Source organism: Thermobia domestica, chromosome 17 (assembly GCF_964235325.1).
Source record: "Thermobia domestica chromosome 17, izTheDome1.hap1.1, whole genome shotgun sequence".
NCBI classification, from domain to species: domain Eukaryota; kingdom Metazoa; phylum Arthropoda; class Insecta; order Zygentoma; family Lepismatidae; genus Thermobia; species Thermobia domestica.
Window position 1 is genome coordinate 102,549,193 of NC_137470.1, and position 24,974 is coordinate 102,574,166.

Here is a 24,974-nt window from a genome sequence, read left to right on the forward strand (position 1 = left end):
GACAAATTACACTGGCAAAATAGAAAGTAAAAACGAATATAGACCTACTGTATATTTAAGTGTAAATTCACCAAATCATATACACAAACTTAATAACTTCACCCACAACATCTCATATCAGCGTACTAATACAGAACAATAGTGCTGCAATCAATTGTGCACTTATACGTTTTTACGGAAATAGCTACTTTACATGGCACTATTTTAAAAAATAAAAAAATATGCCTCACCTGGGGAGTCATTCGTATCGGTCCTCGCCAAACTTGCTGGTCGCAACCCAAAAGGTACAAGCAATTATAGGTACTATACCAATTACCACAAATTAAAATTAAAATTTTGCGTTGCGATAACATAAACCAGTATGGAATAAGGTACTATTCATGATATCATACTTTTATTCTTTTTCTTTCGTTTGATTTTTGTTCTGAATTCGAGTAGCTGAGATTAACAGTGACAATTCTGATGCCGTGTGCCGCAGCACGGAGAAGGAAGAGGGGAGCTATATATAATATTAATAATCGAAAATGACCAATATTAGTGTCTAATCCATAGTTTTCGGGATCATTCAGATGAACAGTGACATTTCCGATCCGGTTTATATCCAAAATCAGCCCCGCCACTTAGGAGAAGGGGGGACAAAGAGATATAAAAATGATCGAAAGTGGCCACTATCAGTGTCGAATTTATACTTTTCACAGTCGCTCTGATGAACAGTGATACTTTCGGTCCCGTTTAAATTCAAATTCAGCCCTGCAACTTGGGGGAGCGAGAAATATATATATATATATATATATATATATATATATATATATATATATATATATATATATATATATATATATATATATATATATATATATATATATATAAATGATCGAAACTGACCAATATCAGTGTCGAATCCATGGTTTTCGGCGTTGCCGAGATGATCAATGATCTTTCCGATGCTGTTTAAATCGATGATATTAAAAATGAAAGCAGCATATTTTACGGGTACTAAACACATGAGATAGGGATGTATGCATTTAAGTTTTCATTCCAACCCAGCAAAGCGGATAATATACGCTAGTTTTGTATATAATGTATTTGCTTATTACACACTGCGTGCAAGAAGAAAGAAAACACTGATCATACATGAATTAGAAACTCCAACTGGAAGTAGGCTCAAATCTTGCACATGGTGCGAGATATTGAAAAAACAGTCGAAAAAAATCTCCTCTTTACGCGATACCTCTTGCCCATTTTTATCAAGACGTCATTCAAAGACGTCTTTCATTTGTGTCTGTAAAAGGACATGTACTGATGTTGTGAGGAATGACAAGGAGATTCATACTCTCATTTGTGAATGAGCGTTTTATAGAGAGCGCAGGTTCAGCTAGTCTACATATTAAAATGCTGGGTTTATATGTTCGTCTCCAATCCAATTGACAATGATATCTCGGTAATCATGGGCTCTAGAAAAATACCGTTTTAACTGATGGATTGTAAATTTTGTGTAGATTGTCCAGTTCTGATTGAATATTAAAAAAAAAAAAAAAAACATGGCCGTTATTTATTCATTACATTTTTAGGGGTACACTGAAAGTGTTGAAATTTTAAAAGCAGCAGCATATTCTACGAGGCAGCTGCATTCCAACTGAACACCTTTGTATTCAGGGGTTGCATATGTTTCATTCCCTTGTTCCATGCCAAATTATAATCATTTCTCCAGTCTAAGATGAATCTTTATTGTTTGGAAATTCAATGAAATGAAATCTTTAAGTTTTACGTCCCACGTTTATGCCGGCTAGGCTAAAGGAAACGGCGATGATTAGAAACAAATGAAATGGTGGAATGAAGTGGGAAGAAACGGGAGAACCCCGAAAAACTCACGCACACGGTGTTTGTCCACCACAAAGCTTACTTGGCGTGAGTTGGGATCGAACCAAGAATCAAGCACCAGATTTGAACGGTCTATCACTGAGCCACCACGGCCCTCTTTATTGTTTGGAGTCTATTGCCCAATGAACTCCATAAATCAGCGACATTATAATTAATTGAATGTGTAAAGTATTTGTTTATTACATACTGCGTGCAAGAAAAAAGAAAACACTTGTCATACATGAATTAGAAACTCCAATCGAAAGTAGGCTCAAATTTTTTAAACGGTACGAGACATTAAAAAAACATCGAAAAATCCCCTTTATGACACCCCTTGGCGATTTTTATCAACACGTCTTTCACTTGTGTCTGTAAAGGGACATGTACAATATGCTGCTATACTGCAATATGCTGCTATATCTTAGTTTTTCAAACTGTATCAGAGAAAGTTGGACTAACAAGAACACAAGACGGAAGAAGTACTTTGTAAGCGCATCATATAAGTTATTATTATTATTATTATTATTATTATTATTATTGTGTTTGTAGTATAAATATCATTATGTATAAATTTTTGTATAGTGCGGAGTTCTGTTTCCAAGTTCTGAAAATTTCATTGTAATTGAGTAAATGATTTTAAGATATGTTCAATTTTGTAATATTATGTAAAGATTGCTATTTTGGTGATTTAAAATTAGCACCTCTCGCACTCGCTGATGGGTATTCAACGCCCGGTACGAAGGATTAATGTAGGGTAGGAGAAAAGTTAGTACAAACTGGTTATATATCTATATATGTAATGTTGTGTTCCTCTCCTTTTTCCTCTTTTGTGAAAATTTATTTAATGTGTCATTATCTACAGTATACTACAAAATGTTATTGTATTCTGATTGTACAGTAATTAAGACTGGGTCCCCGCTAAGCACGTAACAAAGTACCACCTGCATCAAAGATGGGCAAAAATGTCTTAAGTGTAGCCTGGAATTTTATTTGGGAAAGTTATAACCATTTCTGTTCTTTCAAATGAACTGATCATAATGGCATTAACGTTATTACTTACTAACAGTTTCAGCAGAGGTGGCTTGTGAAGGAATTCACAGTGGTAAAAGTTTTATCGCTTGAAACTACGTGAATACAGGTTATCTATTGCATTAATTGTTGTATATAACAATTAGTAAATTAAAAAGTTTTGTTATTTTAGTTTCAAGCAAATGAATTACAGATGTGATTTCCCTCATGAGCCACCTCTGAACCAATCCATTGCAACTTATTCCTGATAACGAAATAAGTATGGTAACATTGTTAACTTGGCCACTAGCTTAAATTAGGTGGATAACTTATCTAATCATATAAATAGTGCAGCGCTACTGCACACCCTGGTTTAAGATAGTACTTTTATCTAGAGGTGCACAATGATACGCAGTACCGGCATCTTTCTTTTGAAAATATAAAAATGCAATATCTCTAGCCATAAAAAACTACTGTTATAGAAGTATGAAAGAAGCTGTTGGAAAGCATATGCTTGAAGGACACGATACTCATTTTCTTCAATATGTTAAGATCTGAGATTCTAAGTGTAGGTCAGAAACTCTTCCGCAGACATTTGTGAAGCAAAAATTAGAAATTTAACGTAGGAAGAGGTCATGGTCCTCGTGAGTAGAGTCCCGAAAAAGCTACATATTCTAAAATGAAATCTTTCTGTTAACGTCCCACTATTATGTCCTCTACAGCTAAGGAAGACGAATGGTTAAGGCTGTTGCTACCTCTTCGCTGAGTCGAGTTTTCCCCTATCTAATAACGTTGGAACTTTTTTCGTGTTTTTCTCAGCAAGCAATGAACAAATCCTTATAAAAATTTGCATGGAGTCAGGTCGATAATAAAGAATTCGTTATATGAGGTTATAATTTTACTAAAAGCCTCCAATTAAGTTATTCATTCCCCCCTTTTTTTCATGTGAGGATTTGCAACAACGCATTGACGACACTGCGTTCTCTCTTCTAGCAGGTTGCGGCGAGTAACTGAGGGTTACTTTGAAGTTTCAACATTGTCCACAGCTGTGAGGGGACCCTTTTCAACAATGACATATTTATGGCATTTCAGTGAGGAGGCGTTGGAGTACGTTTTCTTTGCTGAAAGCAGAAAAAAATAAACACAGCAAGAACAGGTCCATTTTTCTTTACATTAGCTTTTCCCCCCGTCAAGTATAGACAGTTATAAGTAATTAGAAGCGAACTGTCTCTATTGAATAAAGATACTTTTAATGTATACGAAAGCGAATGTCACTTTATCACTGTTATTATTATTATTATTATTATTATTATTATTATTATTATTATTATTATTATTATTATTATTATTATTACATTTTTCAAAACATGAAGAGACGGGTCTAGGTCAAAACCCCCACAGCCAAAACCCCCACACTCAAGAAATGTAAAAATGCCCACACGATCGGTCATAACTCCCACACAAATGGACAAATCCCCCAAACGCACGAACGGTCAAAACCCCCACACTCAAGAAATGTCAAAACGCCCACACGATTGGTCATAACTCCCACACAAATGGACAAATCTCCCAAACGCACGAACGGTCAAAACCCCCACAGCCAAAACCCCCACACTCAAGAAATGTCAAAACACCCACAAAATCGGTCAAAACTCCCACACAAATGGACAAAACTCCCACACATAGCAACGGTCACAATCCCCACATAAATGGACAAAACCCCCACACAATCGGACAAATCATTCACACTCTGAAATGATCGTGATTGCTCGTCTTTGTTGCGGCTCTTTACGACGCCCACTTTAGTGTTTCTGTCATTACAAAACAGTGCAAGAAGAATAGTTGCAACATCAGTTTAAGTGGAATAAAAAATGTTATCAAAAAGTACAAGGGCAACACACAACCAGGATCATTTCAGAGTGTGGGAGATTTGTCCGATCGTGTGGGGTTTTTGTCCATTTGTGTGGGGGTTTTGTCCATTTATGTGGGGATTGTGACCGTTGCTATGTGTGGCTGTTTTGTCCATTTGTGTGGGTGTTATGACCGTTGGAGGTTATGACCGATTGCCAGTGTGGGGGTTTTGACCGTTCGTGTATTTGGGAGATTTGTCCATATGTGTGGGGGTTATGACCGATCGTGTGGGCGTTTTGACATTTCTTGAGTGTGGGGGTTTTGGCTGTGGGGGTTATGACCGTTCGTGTGTTTGGGAGATTTGTCCATTTGTGTGGGGGTTATGACCGTTTGTGTGGGCGTTTTGACATTTCTTGAGTGTGGGTGTTTTGGCTGTGGGGGTTTTGACCGGTTCCCGAAGAGACATACCTTTCTTGACTCCAGTGCCCATTTTATCTATATATGAGGTATTTATAATAAACTTGTATACTGCTAAAAGAAAAGCTACTTTTATAGTGACGTATTATTTGTATTTTATTTATTATATTTCAATTTAAAATAAAGTGTATCGTTTGTAACAACGAATAGTGCTCAAAACAGCACCTATTACCAGTCAACTATAGATTTAGATCAAACATAATAATGGACAACAACACCAATATATATTGTATACATTTAGACCCTATTGGATCAAAAGATGCAATCTATTTCAGACAAAAATTTTCTTGTAGGCCTTATATCTCGAGAACTACATATAGCGTACCCAAACTATGAATTAACTTAGTATGATGTGCTTATTGCGTAAAAAATACAAAAACTCGATTTAAGGACCGTTCAAAAATGTTGTGGGCCCTGACTCACAAAATTCAATATATTACATTCAATCAAAAATTTTCTTGTACACCCCATATTTTGACAATTACAAAGTGTGTGGCCAAACCAAAACTAACAATTTACTCAGCATGATGTGCTTATTCCGTAAAAAAAAAAAAAAAAAAAAAAAAGATTCACCTGCCATTCAAAAAATTTGTGGGCCCTGATCCAAAAAAATCAATATATATTTCACCCATTCAAACATTTTCTTGTACGTCCCATATTTTGAGAACTACATATAGTATAGCCAAACCAAAAAGTAACAATCTAGCCCGCATGATGTGCTTATTCCGTAAAAAATACGAAAACTCGATTTAGGGCCCATTCAAAAATTTTGTGAACCCTGATCCAAAAAATCCAATATATTTCATACAATCAAACATTTTCTTGTAGCCTTATATCTGGAGAACTACAGGTAGTGTAGCCAAACCCAAACTAACAATTTACTCAGTATGATGTGCTAATTCCGTAGAAAATACGAAAACTCGATTTAGGAACCGTTGCTAACTTTTGTGGCCCCTGATCCAAAAACTAATTATTGGGCAAGATCGCAATCTTTTTATGCACTTTTTGGATCATTGATCCATTTTTTGGATTATTCCTAAAATTCTTGTTTTTATATATTTTTTATATTTATATATAAGGTGATACAAAGAAAATTTAGGGAATCAATTGATCTGATTGAAGATTTGTTTAAATCTATTTTATAGAATCTTTTAGATTTGTTAACTATATTCCTGTTAACTGCAGATTTTTTAAAAAGATCTCTTTTTAATCTACATTTTGTATTCTTTCTTTACTCCCTCATGAAGTATATCTATAACTTTTGTCAATTTTTAAAGTTGCTTCTCAGATAAGTTTCGAAAGTTGTCCGCAAAATTTCGTTAACATCTTATTTGAACTAACGTAACACTGTAATCTCACTTTAATTTACCATAGTATATATATATATATATATATATATATATTTTTTTTTTTTTTTTTTTTTTGCGTGAAAGTAACATTTGAAACCGAATTATTTCTTTAAAATTTATACATGAAATGAAAATTGTTTTTTAAAAAAACTATGACATACTCATTGTATAAATAAATGTGAAATATTAGTGTTTGTTTGATTTATTTGTATTGATTGAAGTCAATACTTCGAGTGTAACTTTGACCACTTATCAATAAAATTAAAAAGTCGTAGACCAGTATAATTTAAGCAAGTTACTTACTTGATTTGAGACATAATTTTGGAGGGGAAGAGTAGAAATTTTACTGATAACATTTTTTTTTATTTAACTTTTCCTGTATTTATGTTTAGCGTGGCCTTGTGAATTTTGTTTACTTTTTTTTCAATGTAGAAACTCACCAGGAATTTTGGAGTATGCTCATAGATATTTAAATTGTGAATAGTGCTTCGGTGATATTTAGCATTTTGATTATACTGCTTGTTTATTATTTTTCTAATAACTTCATTTACATAATGGTGTGGCTTGATATAACAAAGTATTCCATCACATATTTTTATACTCATACGGTAATACTTTAGTGTGTGACATTGACAAATTGGTATACTTCAACAAAAAGAAGTCCTATATTTTAAAATGAACCATGAAAAAATAATGCATAAAATTAAAATTATTCTGTTAATATGTGTTGTACTATATATATATATATATATATATATATATATATATATATATATATATATATATATATATGTTGTAGCTATAGATGGAATTTTGCGTTCACCATCTGGAAAATAAATATTTCTTATTTAGAATGCGTAAGTTACAAGGTTATTATTAGCAGGTAACACTAATAAGTCCCTGTTACCAAGAAATAAGTCCCTATTCATATTTCGTAAAGTAATAACCAAGAAAAGACGTTACCAAGAAAATGACGTTTGTATCTACATTAACACTACATATTTCATTATGTATAGATGTTTTTCTGTTTAGTAAAAGAATCCCTGATATTACACTTCACTTTTCCTACAAATGTGCTCTGTTAGAAGGGTAATGTGTGGTTAGTTCTTCAGTTTCCCAGTTGCCTCACGATACTGAAACAACACCGAAAAATCTGTCATCATTAGGAATAGAATTCGACAGCATTCACGCTAAGAACACATTTGTGTAACAAAAAAGTTTATTTCTAAATTTCCTTCGTATGTGGTAAAAATGAAATTATTATTATTTAGCATAAACATTCTATACTACTATTCACAGTTTCAAATACATATCCAAAGGCCGGTAGCCAGCCCAAAAATGTAGGGGGGCGGCTGAAGTTAGGGGAGCCCGATCCAACCATATCATAGTTTATCACCATATTATATTTCATTTGCAAGCCTACCGTGAAAAGTTTAGGGAGGCCAGCGAAAATTTAGGGGGGGCAAACCCCTAGATCCTCCTGAATACGGGTCTGCACATACATATATATAATTATTCCAAAATGCTATCTCCACTGGTTTACCTGTTTCCGTGAGGTTACAAAAGTCAAAGAGCGCTGGTGTTTTCAATGTGAAAACCCCACTGGTGTCGGCAGCGCGGCCAGTCTCTGGTCAAGGAAACACCGGCAAGGAGGAACCGATGTGGTGACCACAAATTTTAACTAAATTACTAGTGCCAAGCCGCACTGATATTCCTTGCTCGTTACAATCTCTTGTGCCAAGAATTTCCTATAATAATAATAATAATAATAATAATAATAATAATAATAATAATAATAATAATAATAATAATAATAATAATAATAATAATAATTATTATTATTATTATTATTATTATTATTATTATTATTATTATTATTATTATTATTATTATTTTACACAGGAAATTTGAAAATAAAATGAAATCTGTAAGTTTTACGTCCCACAGTTATGCCGGTTAGGCTAAAGGAGACAGTGATGATAAGTAGTGAATGAAATGGTGGAATGAAGAAAGTGGAAGAAAACAGGAGAACCCCGAGAAAACCCATGCACACGATGTTTGTCCACCACAAAGTTCACTTAGCGCGAGCTGGGATCAAACCAAGGACCCCATGCAACTGAGATGAACGCTCTACCACTGAGCCACCGCGGACCCCGCACAGGAAATTTATCTGCTATCACAATCGTCTGCTAATTTATATTTGTATAACCAATCACCAGGTATAAGACTGAAATACATGAGACGCAAGAGGCATCTTGCTATGTTTGAAAGTAACCACAAGAACTCCGAATGAGACTAGACGAATATACTAAAAGCAATAAGTTTAGCAAAGAAAATAAACAGCGTCCCCTCCTTCTCAGTGCCATAAATCTGTCCTCGAAAAGGACGAGAGGGCTAGAAAATTTCATTCCACAGATGTGATATGGACAGAGTTTAAAAACCTGTTTTAAATGGCTAGCCCGAATTTCCCTCACGCTGCTAATACAAACAGGGAGAAGCAGAGATCGCACTGTTGCAAATCTTCACATGAAAAAAAGGGGGGAATGAATAACTTAATTGGAGGCTTTTAGTAAAATTATAAGCTCATATAACAAATCCTTTATTATCGACCTGACTCTATGCAAATTTTTATAAGGATTTGTTCATTGCTTGCTGAGAAAAACACGAAAAAAGTTCCAATGTTATTAGATAGGGGAAAACTCGACTCAGCGAAGAGGTAGCAACAGCCTTAACGTAAGTGAATGATGATGAAATAATGGTGGAATGATAATGAGAGAGAAAACGGGAGTACCCCGAGAACCCCCACCGATACGATGTTGTTCATCACAAATTTACTTGGCCGGAAATCGGAAAGGGGCCCCATACACCAGAGGTATACGCTCTAACCACTGAGCCACCGTACCCCTTGGTACATACTTTAAATCACGCTTTGGGCTGAATTCTATCTTCCAGCAAATGTGAGAGGAAGCCTTATCACCTGAATCTTACAATAATTTCATCCAGGTCAGCTCTGCTTGTACGGACGTCTGTACAGTTAGTTATTCGTGAGGATAGTAGGATTATCTTTCACACAGTTTAAGCAAAAATGTGGAGTCGCATCTGCTCTGATGTCATTCCGCTGTTGATGCTAAAAGAAAGAAGCGATCTAGAGACGACAAGGGCATATCGTATGACACGATAGAAGTATACAATACAAGTTCCTGTAATAGCAAATTCATGCTGAGAGCTTCGCCAGCATCTTTCTTCCAGAGAATAAAATATTGTGTTCCACACATATTCTGCCAAACGAACGACGTACCCCAGTTAGTGCGAAAAGTAGGTCAATGTAAGTTTTACTGTAATTTCATTGACGGACACAAAATAAATACAAGCAGCAGAAAGCTAACGGAAGTACATATTCCATTGACCAAAGGATTATGCTGTCCTGTAGGCTGTCAGATAGTGATGTTCGTAAGTTTCACAACCACTTGCATAGCCTCAATCCAACAGCTGCCGATAGCGCTCGCTGTTTATTGTCATGCAGTGTGAAGAAGGGAAAGAACACAACGGTAGAAAGGAAAAGTGTGTCAAGAAAATTAATTCCACCGTAATGTAAAACTGAGGGCCCCAACGGAAGTTAAGTTCCGTTTCCATTTCGATTTCCATATACATATAAAAGATATACGCATTATTAGTAAACCAATGCATTACTGTTATCTCATAATAAATAATAACAATAACTTGCAGGAAGGGTGTTAACCTTTACACTTAAAAAAAGAACCAATAAAATGTCGTCAGAAATAAGAGTGATGTCAGTCTACGGTTTTGATTAAAGAATTCGAAATGTTGGATTAACATTTGAAGGGATTATTGAGTGAAGGAACTTTAGCTTTCACAGGCAAATGGTCTTCACATATGAAGAGAAAAGGAAATCAAAACCGTGAGATCCTTATGATCAAGAAATTAACTATTACTATTGAAAAAAAACGACACTATGCAAAACATTTCTGCAAGACTATAATTTGCAGGGACATTGCAAATACGATTCTAAAATATAATGAACTCTATATGCAATAGAGCCCCTCCTCAGCGTAAACATATGTGGGTCTGAGTTTTCAGATAAAGTTCACGTAATTATATATGTATAAAGCACAACTTTCAATAACCTACTAGTACACTGTTCAAGCTCGATGCAGCTACTTTGCATCATTTCTCCTACACTCAGAATTTCTATTAGGACTTACAAATATGATCGTAGTTTCCACCAAGTACCAAACATTTAATCAAACTAAAGATCGAACTTGTGCGATGCCTAATTCTAGAGAATTTTGGGTTGCATACAACATTTGAGGTAATGTTCTGTTTCCATATACAACTGCTTTAAACAAAACGAGTGAAAAGGACTGTTCAGTAGCACTTTTAGCTTTAACAAAACTAGCCCCTTGTTAGCTGGGGGCTCTGCTCCCAGACCCCCGAATTAACTCGGCCTACGACCTCGCGTCTCATATGTGTCAGTCTTTGCATCAAGAGTGAATTTCGTGCATTTGCTCTTAACAGTTCCTGTCCCCCACGCTTACTTGGACTACGTCCTCGCACCTCTTAAACCGACAGTTCAACCAAATTTCAAGTTTCTTTTCGTGTTTTAACTATCTAAATGGTAAGATTTTATATTCCAAGTAAACGCCCATTCGAATAACATGGGAATTATTTCATTCCCCTTTAGACCCTTAAAAACTAAAAACATTAACTTTCAGCAATTTTACTGTGGATTAGTCCCGAAGGACTACAATCATGCAAAATTTCATCATTCTAATCCTGGGTGTAGAAGATGTTACATATAGACTAAATAACATGGGATAGTTTTTTTCAGATCCCCATAAAACTACTCATCAGTTGGAGATATTTATTTTCGGTGATTTACTTAGGTAACACTAACAAGAATATAAAAGCATAACGAATTTCCAATTTTTATTCAAATTCCAAGTACCTAAAATATCAGATTATAAGTTAAAAAAAAGCCCATTTAAATAACATGAGGAATTTCTTCATCGCCTCTTTAGACCCTCTAAAATTCACAATATTCACTTTTGTCAATTTTACTGTGGGTTGGTCCCGGAAAGCTACAATCATGCCAAATTTCAACTTTCCACATCAATCGAAAGTAACCGTTATTTTGTCTATTCATGTAGTTTTATACAGGGTGTTTCAAAACAACACCGACAACGTTAGGGAGGTGACTCCTGACAACAAGATAAGAGAACCAAAACCATAGACAACCTGGGTGCACAAATGCTTCTTTACGGAGTTAGAGCTGCAGAAAAAGAAAGAAACTTAAAAGCATATAGCTCCAAAACTATCGGACCTACCGTAGACGGGTCAAGACTTCATTTAGGAACTAATATGTTTTCTATCCAAAAATATATGTTTCAGAATCCTACGGTATTCGCGCAACAATTTTTATAGAGGGAGTTTGGCTATGAGCATATAATTTGAAGTACTCACTAACTACCCATATAAAAATTGTTGTCGAAGTACCACAGGATTCTGAAACATGTATTTTTGGATAGCACACATTCTAGTTATTAAGTGATGTCTTCACCCAACCCAGTAGGTCTCATAATTTTGTAGCTGTGGACACTTGAAGTTCATATTTCCATGTTATCGGCAGTCTATGACTCCGAAGGGAAGCATTTGTGTAACTAGCTTGGTCTACACTTTTCGTTTTACCTTCGTGCCAGGAATCACCTCTCAAACGTTGTCGATGTTTTGAAACACCCTGTATATGGTTATGATTAGGGATGGGTAAGCCCGGTTTTTACCGAAAAATAGTTCGTAGAAAAGCCAACATTTTGGTTTCCTTAAAAAACCAGTTCGATTTTTCACCGAAAACGTTTTCTTCTTCAAAAGACTTTGGACTTTTGCTGAGATCAATATTATTTTCACTGGGCCCAGCATCTTTTCTTGTTCTTGTAATACCCACTTATAAACCAGTTGCCTGCAAATGTAGGAAACCATGTGTTATTACTATTCCGTCTAACATGGCCATGTTCAGACATCTCTGTAGAACAAAGAATTGTCAATTAAAACACGATTCACTGTAAAATTGAATTCAAAGAATGTCAAGTCAATGGTTGCTAATGTACATAGAATTTGCTATGTAAGGCCTATAGTTTTGATATATATATATATATATATATATATATATATATATATATATATATATATAGTAGGTAGCCACGTTGTTTTGAACAAATTGTATAATACATATTGTCCTCTTGGTCATTCAATGGTGAAAAAGAGATTATATTTGGTACACTCCGCATCAAAAAAATTGCGACAGTTGACGCCGTGCAGTTAGGCCACCCAATATACACATTTTATCCCCATAATCGTGTCAGGTAAAGAGACCCCCTCTCTCTCCTTTCTTCTCTCCCATACTAAAATTAGCTAACATGAGCGCAATTCTGATTGCAAACTACACATGTATTAGTTTCGATAAAATTAAATAATAAAACCGAGACGAAACAAGATTCATAAGATGATGTAGGGAGAAACTGAAACATAAATGAACAGTTGAAACCAATGGATGTCTATTACATAGATATTCAAGAATGATGCAGAGAGAGAGAGAGAGAGAGAGAAGAGGAAGAAGAAGAAGAAGAAAAGAAAAGGGAGAACAGATAATACTGTGGAATTCAAACGTAGTAAGAAGATAACCTAACATTATAAAGCTTCGTTTCCAGAAATCCAACAGTAATATAGAAATAACGTTTGTTTTCACATATTTTTTGAAAAATATTCGAATATATAGAGGATGCTTTAAACATTCATTATGTCACTTTCATAATGGATAGTATACACAATTTCCAGTAGAAATGTAGAATATAAATGTGGAACATACTTATCATTGCAGTGTATGATGTAGAACGCACACACTGTTTACTCAAATTATCGCCAGTGATGCTTTGTAAGTTCTCCATCAGAAGATAAATCTGTTTGCAGCCATTATTTTATACGAAAAAATCATACAACCTGATGGGGTATCGAACGAAGATTTCCCATCTGGAAGTCTAGCACGTTACCACTACACCACCGGTTGCTTTAGTCAAACTTTGTTTAAGAAATGGTATAGCGTTTCTTTCTGAGAACGATAACAAGAAAAGTGTATACTGCAGGTCAATGATGTCTTTGGAATGTCCTGGTAATTCCCTTGCCCTTTCCCAACCAACATTCGTAAATCGTTTCTATCATGATACAGGTGTTTGTTTCCACATTCTTATTTATTGCTTGTCCAGTATGATAAGTCGATTCTTCACAATCACTTTGTAAAAAAATAAGTTTGGCGTGAACAGGATTTGAACCCATTGTATTATTCATAAGGCAATTACGTTACCCCTGCGCTATCGGGCCACCTGAAATTACAAGCCAAATATTGCTTTGTTTAACCCTGATCTTTGGAACGAACCAAAGTGCACAAAGAAATTCATTTATTCGGCGGACTAGAGATAAATTAATGTTCACTATTAACGGAAAAACATAGAATCCAGGAGAAAATAAAAAAAAAACAAAACATATTTTGCAGTAATCTCGCCGTGCAATTTCAAAAGTACGTGAATAATAATAATAATAATAATAATAATAATAATAATAATAATAATAATAATAATAATAATAAATGTTCACATTCACAGTTATTATATTAATTTTATTATTATTATTATCAATTACCCGCTTCGTTGGGATAAATTCAGAGAAAATAGTAATATGTTCCATTACTGTGTCACTGTTTAGTATTACTAAAGCTCTCTTTGCTATCGGTCATTTTCGATGAGTTATATATTTACCATTCGCCAAATACTCGAAAAGAAGTGGGAATACAATACCCCGGTACATCAACTATTTATTGATTTTAGAAAGGCTTACGACTCGGTTAGGAGAGAAACATTATACAACGTTCTTACAGAACTTGGAATACCGAGAAAGCTAATTAGATTAATTAAGATATGTTTAAGTGAATCCCAAAGTAAAGTCCGGGTAGGAAAATTTTTGTCCACGAGCTTCCACGTTGAAAATGGCCTGAAACAAGGAGATGCGTTGTCGCCATTATTATTTAACTTTGTGCTGGAATACGCCATAAGGAAAATCAAAGATAGCAACCAGGGCCTAGAGTTGAACGGCATTCACCAGGTTATGGCATATGCTGATGATGTGAATTTAATAGGGGATGATAGGAGAACAGTAGAAATAAATGCAGAGATATTATTAAACGCTTGCAGGGACATGGGTTTAGAAGTAAATGCAGAGAAAACTAAATACATGGAAGTGCGTCGGGACCGTAATACGGCAAATTGTGGAGGCGTTAAAATATTAAATAATGCTTTTGATAAAGTGGATACTTTCAAATATTTAGGATCAATATTAACAGACGAAAATCATATTCACGAAGAAATTAAATGTCGACTAAAAGCAGGGAATTCGTGTTACTATTCGGTTCAAAATCTCTTGTCGTCGCGAATTCTGTCGAGGAATTTGAAGCTTAAAATATATAAAACGATAGTCATGCCTGTTGTTCTATATAATTGTGAAACATGGTCGCTTACTCTGAGGGAAGAACACAGACTGAAAGTATTTGAGAACAGGATCCTGAGAAGAATATTCGGACCCAAGAGGAACGAGAATGGGGAATGGCGGAAGCTTCATAACGAGGAACTACATAGTTTATACGGTTTACCCAACATTGTTAGGGTCGTCAAGTCTAGGAGGCTTAGGTGGGCAGGTCATGTAGCTAGAATGGAAGAAAGTAGAAACGCTTTCAAAGTCTTGACTGGTAGATCCATAGGAAAACGACCATTAGGAAGACCTAGGCGCAGATGGGAGGACAATATTAAGATGGATCTCGCAGAGATAGGAATACAAAGTAGAAACTGGGTGCAATTAGCTAAGGATAGAAGTCAGTGGAGAGCTTTTGTGAACGCGGCACTGAACCTCCGGGTTCCATAGGCCATAGAGTGAGTGAGTGAGTGAGTGAGTGAGTGATATATATCCAATTCCCACCCTATGTTGTAGGGCACGGCATTTGCAGTGTCATTGTTCATCTCAGCGAATCGGAAAACTATGAATTCGACACTGATATTGGTTATTTCGATCATTTTTATATGTCTCCCATTCGTCACTGTTAACCTCAGCGACTCCAAAAAATATAGTTTCGCCGCTAATACCGGTCATTTTTCGTTCTTTTTTAAATGTCGCTCTCTCTCCCCATCTCTTAAGTTACACCGTCCAAGGGATATGACAGAAAGCATCTCAGGTTCGAACTTCATCTAGGTTGAAAACTTGATCGAGATTTGTTTGGTGGTTCAAGAGATTAGGAGCCACAAACATAGTTGATTTCAATTTTATAATATAGGTTATTATTATTATTTGTGTACTTTTGAACTTGCACGGCAATATTACTGCAAAATATGTTTTATTTCTCTATTTTTCCTTTATTGTATGTATTTCCTTTGTTAGTGGGCATTAATTTTTCTCTAGACCGTCGAATAAATGAGTTTCGTTGTGCACTTTGATGCAAATAACGTTACAGGAAGAAGCCGTTTCGTTCCAAAGATCAGGGCTAAACTAAGTAATATTTGGCTTGTAATTTCAGGTGGCCCGATAGTGTAGTGGTAACGTAATGGCCTTATGAATAGCACAGATATCTAGCAAAGGTTCAAATCCTGTTCACGCCAAAGTTAATTTTTTACAAAAGTGATTGTGAAGAATCGACTTATTATACTGGACAAGCAATACGTAAGAATGTGGACGCAAACACCTGTATGATGATAGAAACGATTTACGAATGTTGGTTGGGAAAAGGCAAGGGAATTATCTTCTCTCTCTCCCTCTGCTTCATTTTTGAATCTCTGTGTAATAGACATCCATTGGTTTCAACTGTTCATTTATGTGTTTCAGTTTCTCCCTACATCAACTTATGAATCTTGTTTCGTCTCGCTTTTGTTATTTAATTTTATCGAAACTAATACATGTGTAGTTTGCAATCAGAATTGCGCTCATGTTGTTAGCTAATTTTAGTATGGGAGAGAAGAAAGAATGAAAGATAGGGGGTCTCTTTACCTGACACGATTATGGGATAAGAAGGTGTATATTGGGTGGCCCAACTGCACGGTGTTAACTGTCGCATTTTTTTTTGATGCGGAGTGTACAACGGAAACCCACTCTCCTCTTGTTCATCTGGACGTTAATATTAGCGTCCCGGCCTATATTGTTTCCTTCAAGTATTAACTGCGATCAATTTACATTTTACAAATTACAGGAATAAATGATTATCACACTTTAAATAAATTTTCCTTCCTCCTCTACCTACAGAAGAAAAGAAAGAAAAGAAAATGTATATTTATCTGAATAGTGAGATGTTTGAGAATTGGCATTGATGGCTCAGTGTGCTTCAGCAAACTCACAAATAACAAAGGTTATCTTGATGTCTGGTAACGCGCAGATGTGAATGTTCCCACAAGAGATAAAAAGAAGCTACTTGTTAATGATCTCACGAACACATTGTAAAACCTTTTTAAAAACGTCATCTGTGCTGTACATGCAAATCCATAAATAGCAACCATTATAATCATTGGCAACACCTAAAAGAAGTTTGAAAATATCTTCCTCGTACAGTAGTTCACTGTTTATGCTCAACTATCCGTGGAGTCGCTTAAGAAAAAGCTTAACACAAGCAATACTGAAATACAGACACGCACGGAAAGAAACAAAAAATACCACCCGTACTTCAATCACAATCTCAGCATCAGTTGCTGCAAATCACATGTTCACTTTGTTTATATTACAGCACTAGCATCAACAATTAAAACAATACTTTTACCAGATTCGAATGTTTTGGACAGATATAGATCAGCACTGTCAAAATTACTTGTTATTTTATTATCTGAATATTGAATTATTATTGATCTTAAGCGTTCAAACCTGATTAACGTTTGAAAACCCAAGGTGGGGGTACAAATGTACCCTATCCATATGTTTTACTTTATTTTTTTGTGTCACAGACACCCGAGCTTCTTTACATTGTGGGATGGACTGTAAGCTTATTTCTTCAATAACAAGTATGTTGTAAGGTGATCTGCTAACGTATGTGGCTAAATCTACACTAGAGTACATTTGTACCCCCGTTGGTATCTATGTTTCCATATTTGTTTGAAGTTTGTTATTATTATTGTAAAGAGCAAAATAAAGAACCGGTAGCTAATATTAGAGCCTATTGTAATATATCGTTGCAATATTGCATTCACATTGCAATAATGCAACCTTTCCTGTCACAAAAATATTACGAAATTAGGCCTAATACAGTTCTATAGCGTATAAACAAATTTCCGTTTCGCTAACCTAACCTACCTAAACTTACCCTAAACTAACCTACACTAACAAAACCAACATAACCTAACAAAACACAACCCAACATAAACTAACATATCAATAGTATCGATTTAATAAGAATGTTTGTAATTGCAAAAATTTGTATTGTGGTACACCTGTAACCCTGCTGGGAATCCGAAGTTAGAGAATATCACGGGTATCCGAGGGTTAATTCAACTTCGTCGAAACTCGCATACTTGTGTAGCTATTTCTTTTAAAAAGTTCTCGATGTATTCCACACACAAGTATATATCAAACGAAGGCAGTTTTTGTCTCTGGGACACTCTCCCGAAAAATTTCCGATTATTATTATTATTATTATTATGGTCAAAACTGACTATCTACTACTACCACTTCCACATGCAAATACAGGTTGACCTATGCAAATTTATTTCAATGAGTTCACACTTGTGACCAGCATTTCTTTCAGGCATATATATAAACGGGTCGAATTGATAACCTCTCCTTTTTTAAAAATCAAATGAAACGGAATGTGAAACAGTAAAATCAATACACACCAATGTGTAAGTAGCACCGGGAAAAAGGCATCTAAACTTCACAGTTTCTGACAAAGATGTTCTGGTTATATACTTAAGTACACTTCTTTCCTGGTTTCTGAGTATTCTATGTGGTCCATAAATCATAAGAACTATTGTTTTTACTATCGCAACACGTAGTGCAAAGTGAGATGACTTTTCATGTTACATAGTCCATAATGGATCAAAATGAACGGAAACTGTTCGTCTACTCTGATAATGCAGTTTCAGTAACAGATGACGTAGACACAAATGAATATTGATATAATAATTATTTGAATAGTTGAATACTGAAAGCAAAAGGAGTTTCTCTGAGAAAACCAATATAAATTGCGTGGTGTGATCTGGGTTCGAAAACGCAAAACTATGATCAAAGGGTTTGATTGCATTGCTAACTTTGAACTTCCAAGGTAAATGAGATGAAATAAACCTAATTAATTTAAGCGTATAAATTTATTTGGTTTCTTGAAGCGATTGTAGTTATGTTTCTACTGCTTGATTTGATAGCTATTTGTATATCTGTCTGTTTGTTCCACACAAACTCTCATACTTGATAATGTGCCTTCCTTCAAAACACAGAAACACCCCTATTCTTTGAGGCTACAATCTATCAAGTATAATAAGGTACATCGCACATGTTACAACTTTGACCATTTACATGCAAAAAAAAACAAAAAAAAATCCATTGTAAACCACGTGAACATTATTAGATTTTGATGCAATATGAAATTATTGTATTTTAGGCTTCCCAATCACTCCACAGTTTAAAAAAGGATGAATTTACTACTACCCCCATCCACCTCTTTACCTCCCAAGTTTCAGCACGTACAATATGTGATTGAGGAATTATAAACAAAGAAAATTTATGATGTATAACGTAAAGATTTGGTTTTGTTATGTGGGTATTCCTTGATATCGTATATAGTAGTAGTTAAGTGCTTTGAGATACAGCAGATTCATATTTCATCTCTTATTCACAATGAGGAAAAACAAGGTTCTTCACATTTTTTGCGAAAACGCCAATAAGTAAACATTACACCTACTCTAGAACTAAGTACTCTGGCGCTACAGCCCATGAAGGGTATGAACACCCAGTTGATGAAAATTGAACAGGATAACACGTAGTCAGTGCACAACTTTCCAACGCAAGTGCTGGCTTTCCAAACCAAAGTTCCTAGTTCTTAATACACGTAGCTCGACAATTTGTGACCAAGTACTCAAGGATTCATGTTAACTAATCAAAGTTAAGCTTATTCGCCAGGAGAATACCTGACACAGACACAAGACCTAATTACTGGCTCGGATTGTACTTTAAACAATTAGTTCCGCCTGACAGCACAGGATAACTAAATAAATATTTGGCAGAAAATCCATTTTCTTCTACATTAAAAAAAAGCTGCAAAAGATAAAAAAGAATGTTTTACTTAAACACTTCTTGAGTTAATCATCCATCAGTTCGACCTAAACTGTTTCGATGTCAAATAACGTCAATATAAAACTTATTGCATGTTTTACCAATATATATATATATATATATATATATATATATATATATATATATATATATATATATATATATATATATATATATAAACATCCAATGGAACTCTTTCAGTCTTTTTGTTGCTCTTCTTTCAAGACACAGCTCGTTTTCTTTTATTCATGATGTTCCAGAAATCTCCAAGTCCAAGTTTCAAAGATGAATACTCCATTATCTAAGATAAACTGTTCATTCATTTGACTTCGATAACTTATCACAAAGGGCAAAAAAACAAAAGTATTACATAAAACTACGTCTTTATTTGAAACATAATATGTATCTGGATTCAACTGTTTCCTACTATCTAATATTAAAGATATTTCTGGTTATTTCTTTCATCATACGTAATATGATGAAGTCAAACTTATTAACAGTCTCACCAAATGAAACCTTCGACTGTTATATTGGCTCTGATAACGAGAGCACAAAAAAATTATCGTGAAATAGGAGAGAAAACAATGCAGCAAACAAAACACTTTCAAGCATGATGGAACCATTATAGGTCATATGAAAGTTGAGCAGAATCAACTCTCTGTTGAAAATTGCTTATAACACCTCACATTCTTAGACAACTTCAAATAAACAGGAAACACCCTGTTCCTTCCAATAGTAGAATTTATTGCATTAAATCCTGTTAATGTTATTGCAGGTATCAGAAGCGGAATGTAGTCCAACGTTTAATTTTGCGTGAGCAGGCTAAGAAGGCATTCTGGTACGAACTACGGCAGTCCGTGGTGCAAGAGCAGAGTTTTTGGCCAAGTGTGAAAGGGTCTCGTGCCTCGATATATAGTCCATCACAACAATCCCCAAATACTTATAAAATCTGGGAATAATGATGGTACTTATGTAGAATTTGAGCAATACATAACAATTTGACAATTGTCAGGAACAAAATGTATATTTTCATTAAAACTGAATAAAGATTTAAATAATTATGTATAAAAAATTAATATGGAGTTAATTTCCGCCCACTCTGTATGTTCTAAGGTCAAAGGTATGAATATGGCATAAGCTTCCATGTAGTCTGAGAAGAACACAACACATACTAATGCTTTTTCGTTTTACGCGTGTATTCGACGTTCTGAATATTGCTTTTAAGATGACTAAAGACTGTCCTCCACGACCCCATCAAAGGTAAATGAGCTAAGCACACACCTCGGTCAGCAAGTTCTTACTGTTCTTCGAGATCAACATAATTTACATAGGTTTCTATGAGATATTATTACCCCTGCATGTATTTTTTTCTTAATCCAATCTTCTTTAAAATTTATCATCTTGCCTTTACGTTATAATGCAGATATATGGTTATGGTAGATTTTAATTCTTAATGATAAGAAAATCAGTCATATTTTTTCACACTTGTATTATATATGTGCGTGTTCTCATTAGAAGAAATGAGATATGGACATACTTCATGTGGCACTGTATTTGGATAAAGTCAATGTTATTTACGAGGCGAGATCAAAAGTAAAACACACTACTATTATCCTTTCCAAATGTCCTATAGGTAGTGAAACCAAAACATGTACACAATGAAATCGCATGTAGGGTACCGAGAAACCCGATACATTTCTTCCAGTATGTCACCTATTGTCAATTCACCTTCATAAAATGTAACTGAGCTTGCAGGCGACGGTTTGAATTTCTTTAGTCGATCGAATCGTTGACTTCGATTCAACTGTTTCGAGAGATAAAGAAATGAAAGACTGAAGGAATCACGACCGCACTGCATCCTAAGCATGGAAACATCTTTCAACCACATTGAGCAATTTTGATACGAATATTTTGAGCAACACGGAAGCGAACACTCTGGCTATTGCGAGGATTTCCACGAGCAACCACAGTGACATCAGATGGATGAAAATAGATAGAGGATCAGATAGAGGAAACCCCTAAGCTCACTGCCCATCACTATATATTTCATAATGATCATCATGATATTCCAGCAAGTTTCAAGTGCCAGTTATAGATACGACATATCATTATCTTAAAACAAGTTGTTCATGCATTTGACTTCCGATAACTTATTACAAGCGGCTACCTCTTTCTATACATAGAGCGCCAAGTCATCCAAGAATCGAATTATCCTCTAGAACAGCGTTTCCCAACCTTTTTCAACTTGCGGCACACTACGGGTGTAACTTGAATTATCGCGGCACACACAGGGATATTACTATTTGCAAATTAAAATACCGTTTTTTTGTGTGTGTGTTTCTTTTTACTGTCATTAATGACCTTTTTCACAGAGAAGAAAGCTCAATCGCTGGTTTTCCCCCGTGGTTAATCATTATGTTTACTTTTCATTCTAATTTAAAAATAGAAAACAATTCAATGAAATATTGGACTTCAGGTTTGCAAAACTACGCTTTCTTTTTCGAAAACTGTATCCAACCTTTCACTAAGAATATAGATCACTAAATAACGAACGGACAAACAAATCTCTTTTACTTTTAAAACACAAATGTAGGTAATTTGTATGTATGTTTGCTTTATCCAAAGTATTGAATTATATTTTAAAATTTCAGGTTACCAAATAGTCTGCAACAATAATGGAGCAACAATGGTCATAACAATGAAAAATACCTTTTTCAACATTAAAATTGTACACGGTATGAAACTTAAAATTGTAGATTCATAGTAGAGGTTCATAGTAATGTGAAATACAAAGATACATTTTCCCTTATGTCTTGCAATTTGATTGCTATAGAATTAATAATTTTGTTTCCATTTCCCCGCGGCACACCAGCGGCCTATTCACGGCACACCGGTTGGGAAACGCTGCTCTAGAATTTCTGCTTATAAGGTTCTTGGACATTCACTGGAAGTGACTTTGCGAAAGCCCAATTTTTGCGCATAATATCTTATATGTACTTTGCGAAATGTTGAACTTCAGTGTCAAAGTTTCCCAATAAATTTGTCGATAATTCCTAATTGTCCCTCAATGCTGTAATATTTACCCAGCTGCCTTCAAACAACATACAGTATGTGGCGATGATGTTGCGGTTCAGCACTATACACTTTCACCGTCTCTTAGTAAATTCCAGTCTAAATTTTCCATTTAGTTCACAAACATCTGACTAAACCTTGTTCCTCCTGTGCAGGTGATACTAAAACGAAACAATTGGTATTGTTGATCACTTTCTCATCGGTCTCTACTGTGAACTTCAAACTACACTAATTCAATTTCGCAAATCCTTATTCATTGATCGAAAAATTAAAATATCGAGTGCAGATTTGACTCCACTATAAAATACACTACTGTTCTTGAAAATTGCAATACAAAGAACTTTTGAGTCAAATGAAATTTATATAACATATTTTGTTATGTGATTATAAGGGAATCATTATAATTTCAGACATCTCTACAGAGCCTCTAACATTCATGAGCTAGTATGGCATGAAGTTTCCATGTGTTGCAATCAGAGCCTCTATGCACCATGGCATCAAATCAAATAGGAGCTAGATATATTTATGATAAATCACATTTCATGGTGCTGTTATGCAAGTGAACAAAACATCGACATTATTTGTTGGAAATCAGTGAATAACAAAGCACCAGTCAACAACGATATCCCACACATGTTTAATGCAATGACCAACATGTCAGGCGACAATGTACGTGAGAGAAACAGAAGTACCCCTTCTTTTTTTGAAAAGTGTTCCATTTTTTTTTCTTTTCTTTTCTTTTTCTTTTTTTTTATTACTTGTGGCCGCACATCATATTCCCAAAATACGGCTTACCGAATTGCTTGAAAAAAGATGAGGTGAGGTGATTTTGAGTTTAGCGTCCCTTTCAGCAGCGAGGCTATATGAGACGGGACCTACTGATTAACGTGGAATCCGAACCACATGAAATACGCCGGTGCTTGAAAAAAGGACATGACATCTACGTCTGGAACTTCTCTTAGTAACGCACACCAGTGACTTTATCCTCAATAAGTAGTAGTCGATGTTCCCTACACCATCACATATGCCGTTTGGCAGGAGTGATTCTCAACAATGTACGTTGGCAGGTTGTGTTCACAATAGCGTTTAATACTATGTGTTCAAAAAATTTGAACAGTTTGAAGTGGGCTCATTCAAAAACATGAGCGTCTGACACTCAGCGCATGTTCATACGTACACTGTAACCTCAAGTGTTTGTGGTTGTGAGCCACTGGACACCGACGAAAAGGCACGAGTGCCGCCGATTCAGCTTTCGTCAGACAGTCAAACCGTCGACGCAGACCCCTTACCGTGCTATAGCGTCGAGCTACAATTCGTAACTGCAACAGACAAGATATCTATCGCCCTACTGTCTGGTCACATTGCGCATTCGACTACCCGAATGTTACTACATACAGTTTTCTTAAGCACATTCCTTCTTTCTACACATGCATCTTTATCGTAGCGCCATTCTCTCTGTACGTGCATCAATTTTGCTGTTCGAGAATCCGTGTTATAGTTGGCCAAGCATTTGCCCCCAGTTTGTTATAATTGTACTTGGTGGCACCTCACGCGGTCCAATATATTTTGTTTCAAGATGGAGAAAATAAGTAGGGATGGCCAGAACCGGTTCCTGGCGGAACCGGTTTTCGGGTCTGAACGGATCCGGTTCTAGAAGATCCGGTTCAGGAACTGTTTTTTCGGATCCATGTCTGGAACCGGTTCTTCGGATCCAGGTCTGGAACCGGTTCTTCGGATCCAGGTCTAGAACCGGTTCTTCGGATCCAGGTCTGGAACCGGATCCAGAACCGGTTCTGAAAACCGGATCTCCAAGAACCGGTTCCGCTGGAACTGAAACTTTGTGACTATCCCTACGCTAAACCCGAGCTGCTGGCAGGCTGTGAACAGTATGCTAGATGAAATGGTGGAAGCGACAGGCAGGCGCCCAGGCAGCGGCAGCTTGTCTCATTTGGCTAAATAAACTGGGTAACTGGCAAACTCTGGCTAAACAGGCAAACAGGCCAACTC

General features: G+C 35.6%; 1 protein-coding gene and 1 long non-coding RNA gene across 5 annotated transcripts in view; one reads left to right on the forward strand and one right to left on the reverse strand.

The window, feature by feature from the left end:
• Positions 1–20,952, forward strand: part of LOC145673927 (uncharacterized) — a 259,021-nt gene extending 238,069 nt beyond the window's left edge. For all 4 annotated transcript variants that reach the window (XR_014128867.1, XR_014128864.1, XR_014128865.1 and 1 more), the window contains one exon: positions 20,671–20,952. This is a non-coding gene — a long non-coding RNA (uncharacterized LOC145673927). The remainder of the gene's footprint in view (positions 1–20,670) is intronic.
• Positions 1–24,974, reverse strand: part of LOC145673925 (uncharacterized) — a 1,349,238-nt gene that overhangs the window by 1,003,762 nt on the left and 320,502 nt on the right. The window lies entirely within an intron of this gene.